This window comes from Camelus ferus, chromosome 14 (genome assembly GCF_009834535.1).
Source record: "Camelus ferus isolate YT-003-E chromosome 14, BCGSAC_Cfer_1.0, whole genome shotgun sequence".
NCBI classification, from domain to species: domain Eukaryota; kingdom Metazoa; phylum Chordata; class Mammalia; order Artiodactyla; family Camelidae; genus Camelus; species Camelus ferus.
In genome coordinates, this window is record NC_045709.1 from 703983 (window position 1) to 709162 (window position 5180).

General features: G+C 30.9%; 1 non-coding gene across 1 annotated transcript; it reads left to right on the forward strand.

Moving 5' to 3' along the window:
- Window positions 1–1044: 1044 nt before the first annotated feature.
- On the forward strand, window positions 1045–1116 carry TRNAL-AAG. Its single transcript has one exon. It is a non-coding gene; the product is annotated as a tRNA-Leu (tRNA).
- The last annotated feature ends 4064 nt before the right edge of the window (window positions 1117–5180 follow it).

Consider the following 5180-nt stretch of genomic DNA (forward strand, 5'->3'; position numbering starts at 1 on the left):
GAAGAGAAGCCCTGCCTGAATTTGGATCTTGTTTTTTTCACTAACTATATATATATCTTGAGTAGGTTACTTAGACTTTATATGTACTAATATTTTTCATCTGTAAAATGAAATCTGATAGTTTCTCCTTCATAAGGCTGTTTTGGGAATTAAATAAAATATATATTCATATACATATATAACATATATGCATACACATATATGTATAATATTGGTTAGAAAAGTTTTGACATGTAGTAAGTGTTCATTAAATGCTAGATATTTCAATATCACAATTATTAATAATATAACCAAAAGGTATTATCAAGAAATTGATAGGGTGGGCTTATTAAAAACTCTTAAGGTAAGCCTTAAAGGAAGACATGCCATTACCTTAATTAAAAGAGACATGAGCAAATGTAAAGATTCAGGCTGAAAAGACGGAGCTTACCGTTTGGGTGGTATTAAACTTAAAGCGCTTGTAAGAATTTCATTGTTGTTCAGGTCACCAGAGTTCTAGGGCTTAAAGACGTTCAGAAATGGTCGGAGATATAACTAAGTGTGCTGGAGTGTGATGAGAGAGATAACGGAGTGTGCTTGGGTAAAGTCTGGGAGGCATGGAGGTTGGCAATAGAAGGAACAGTCATGGATAAAACAACTTGCCCAAGTAGCAAATCTGGGATTCAGAGGTTAGTTTGATAAGCGTAGATGACTTAATTTCTTTGTAACCCAATTATCTTTAGAATGATGGGATAGGATTAGAGAACGTTTTTTTTCCCCCTGTCAAGAAGAATCCAATAATTTTAACAGAAGCTCTGTAACAAATTTTAAGTGTGGACAATTGATTTGAACACGGTTAATCTGTTAACAAAAATAGAGAAATATAAGATTCAATTCTGTGAGCCTTATGCTACTTCAAAACTACCCTCATGGACAGTTAGTCTTTTTTAATTAATGGTATTATCCATTCTTCTAAATTAATTTCATTTTTCAAAATTGCATTCCTATTTTCTAAAAACATTTGTGAGGGAAAACAAAAAATTAAGAGATTGAAAGGCTTGAAAGGAAGGTATAGCTCAGTGGTAGAGCTAATACTTAAGATGCATGAGATCCTGGGTTCAATCCCCAGTATCTCCATTAAAATAACAAACAAACAAATAAATCTAATTACCTCCTTCCCCTCACAAAAAAAAAAAATACTTTAAAGAAAAAAAATTTTTAAAAAGCATACACTAACTACTATATATAAAATAGAGAAACAAGTTTATACTGTATATCACAGGGAACTATATTCAATATCATGTAGTAACTTATGATAAAAAGAATATGGAAATAAATAAATGTATGTTCCTATATGACTGAAGTATTGTGCTATACACTAGAAATTGACATAACATTGTAAAGTGACTATACTTCAATAAAAATATATTAAAATAAATTAAAATAAAAAATTGATTAAAAGGCCAGTATATTCACTATTAAGTATGATATTGCATTTGGTGCAGCATCATAGCTTTCTGTGGCCCACTATGTGTATAAGATGCATACACAAATGTTTGTGCGTGAACTATTTATCTCTCTCATATTGCTTAAAACTTTCAAATTTTTAAAAACTATTTTTTCTTGATGATAAAGCATTTTCTTATAATTTTAGTAAATATCTACCTTTTAACATTCAAATATTAATGCTGATAAGATTGTCTAATTTTCCTATTGCAAAAGTAAAAAAAAATACTTTTTTCACTATGAAAAAGATTTAAAAAGCATCAATTGTTTTTTGAACTTAAGTTATTTGAAACTTTATATTCATTTAGCTGAAAGACCCTCAAAAATATACACACACGCACACACACATTCATGCATAGACAGTGACTTTCTCTAAAACTACTTATTTTTGTATCATTTTCTCTCCTTACTATCTTATTCTTTACTTACAAACTTAGGACTTACATATACTTTGTTTACTAAAATATTCTAAAATCTCTGTATTTTCTTTGGCGAGGATGGAACACGATTATACTAAGATTTTTCCATTAAGAACTAGCTAATAAGAAAGGAATATAAAAAAGACTCATTATAACTTTATAAATAGTTTAACATTTATTCATTTTACTTACTTTTTTCTAAGCTCTCATGCTGTCTTGTGGTACTGTCCTCATTCTCCAGAAATTCGTATCCACCGAAAAAAAAATTCTCCTATTCTTTTTCTCTCCGTTCTAACTGCGCATTTATACTCCAATACACTTTTGTTTGGTCTTTGCTCCTGCACTTACCATTAAACTATGCATATTAACTCCTCATTGCATTATAATTGCTAAATCAAACTTAATTCATTCTTATATTCTTTGTATTAGTTAGCAGTTGCTTCATGACAAATTACTACAATTCTTTGTGCTTAAACAAACAACATTTATTATGTCAGTTTCTGTGGGTTAGGAATCTGGGCATGGTTTTACTCAGATACTCTGAAGCTGGATTTCTCACATGGCTACAATCCAGACATCAGCCAAGGTGGAAAGATCTTACAGCTTGATTGAAAGTAGATCTGTTTCCAAGCTCATGTAAGTCATTGTTGGCTGAATTCAGTTTGTTTTGAGCTATTGTACTGGATGAAAATAAAAGTTATCATTTATAAAATAATCACTGAGTGTGAGGCACTGATAAGGCACATAACCTTAAATATTTTACTTAAATCAATTTTAGTAGATATTATATATTGTTAATTTTATTAAGATAAGGACTGTGTATATTCATGGAACAAAAGTTAGAAAAAGCAGACAAGCAAATGAAAGTAAGTAAAATAAAACACCAGTTTCTGTAAGCAGTCACTGCAAGCATTTCAGTGTCCACTGGCGTCTTTTTTGACTTGTTGTTTTAAGTTGCTTTCTTGCCACCACATGGTGTGTCCCTTTTCTCCAGAATTTTTAAATTTTAGAAACAGTCAGTTCTTGCTATTCATAATATGATGTGTTCTATATAGTTACAGTGAACACTAAATTAGCAAATACTGAAGTACTGTAGATGGGAAAATATGGGGTTAGGTTCTTTTGAGCCTCCAGTCACAACAACCAGTACAAGACATAACCTTGTTTTAGATGTGCTTCTGTTTAAAGACACTACAAAATATATATATTGTTGATTTTAACATTGAGCTCACAGCCAACAGCATTATAACTCATGCTTGAACTAAGCTTACAAATACACTTTTTTTCCATAATGCAATCTTCTAGAGTTTAGGAATATCAAACATCACTTCAGCACTACATTTAAGGGGCATTTTAAACTACAGACCATAGACCAAAAAGCACCAAAAAAAAAAAAAAAAAAAAGGTGCTAAACAGACTGAAAAAGAAAACTTGTTTACACTAAGAGAGCTTAAACAAAAAAGCAGAGCATTGCCTTTTTCAACAGTAGTCAGTGGGGAATTGGCACCCTGGGGGACTCAAATTTTTCATCTCTCTGTGCATGTCCTCAAATGACTACAAAAACACTAAAAGTCTAATGTGAGAGCTACCAATACATTTTAGAGAGTAGGCAAATTCACAAGTATGAAGTCCACATATAATGAAGATGACTATTATTTTTCTCACTCTTTGTCAGTCAAGTAAGATTAGTCATGCTGATCTTTTGAATATCATGAACAATCTGTTTGTGTATATTATTGGCCATTTGCGCTGTTTTTCTTTTCCCTATTGGGTGTTCTGTAGGCTAAACCATTCTCTTCTCCTCCATATCTTCCTACTTAGGTCATCTTATGCAGCAAAGAGCAATGAGAAATGAACTTTGACTCTCCCTTTTACACTCCTCAAGGACAAGGCATATGTTTTCTAATTGAAGGGATCAAGGTAGAATTGGACTTGAACTGTTCAGCATCTTCCTCTTGTTTCTATGGGGTTCTTACTTTCTTATACAATTAGAAGACAGAGTTGTCTAGTTCTGCTTGGGACTAGTACCTCCTCCAAAATTCATTACCATAAACAATGCTTAATGTTGAGTCTTAAGCAGTGCCTCATATATAACCACCATTTTATAAACAGTAACAGCCATCATTGCCATTGTCATTGTTAAAAAATTATCGAGGAAAAATTATTTTAAAATTATGAGAAAACACAGAGAGGGGGGAGTTGGGATCCTAGAGAATAAAAATGTTTATAATATCAGGCAAAACTTGTGTGTGTGCATTTGCGTATACCCGTTAATGAGACTAAGAAGGTTTTTCATTTTATGTCTTATAACTAAGTATATAATTACTAAATGTCTGATACTCTGTGAATTAAATCAAGTAAATCAACAGTCTTCAGAAGGAAATGATCTGATAAAATGACAAAATGGTTCGAAGGATAAATCCAAGTTTAGATTATTCCAGGTAATGGAACATAGCTTTGATTAAATGCCTTGAAAGCCCAGTAGCTTCTTTTAAACCCTACAGAATGTTACTGGTTTAAGTACTTGTTATACACAATAACAATACTGTTGGATATTCAGGTACCTAGGTTTTACTTTGGAAAATTCTAATATAAGGGAAAAAATATCTGGCTTAAGATCAAGTGATTAAATCCTTAAGAACCTAGAATTAATTTTAAATTAAATAAAAACAAAGATTTATTTTTAAAAATAATAAAAGGCGTAATTTATGGGATTGTGAAGTTGGAATCACATGCATGGCAAAACAACAACAAAAACAAAACAGTTTGGTAATAAAACTTTAATTTCACTAACAGCCATTTTACTTTAATTTTAGTGCAATAGGTGTTCATTGAGAACTACTACTTGTATATTCCAACTCGATTAGCAGGCTCTGAAAATACAGTCTTTATGATAATTAAACAGTATTTCAACTCCTAAGACATAAGATTTGCTCAAAGTAGGATCTCACTAAATCTCCCTTGAAATAATTTTTATTAAAAAAGTTACAATTGATTCAATAGCACATTAGTAATAGGACTTTTAAATTCCTGTTGTTCAAAATGTAGTTATTAGGCATTTCATAATGTATATGTGCAGTCAAACTGTAATAATTCTACCTAATAAAACTGAAAAAGAAAAAAATATTTATTATGCATTTCATTTTTGGCTTTCCTATATTGTTTAGAGGAAAATATAAATATTGAATTACTATTCTACCCCTACTTCCTGCCATATTCTCTTTTAGATAAATCTATTTATCTGTATATGGTGTGTTTATTTATAACTATTTCCCT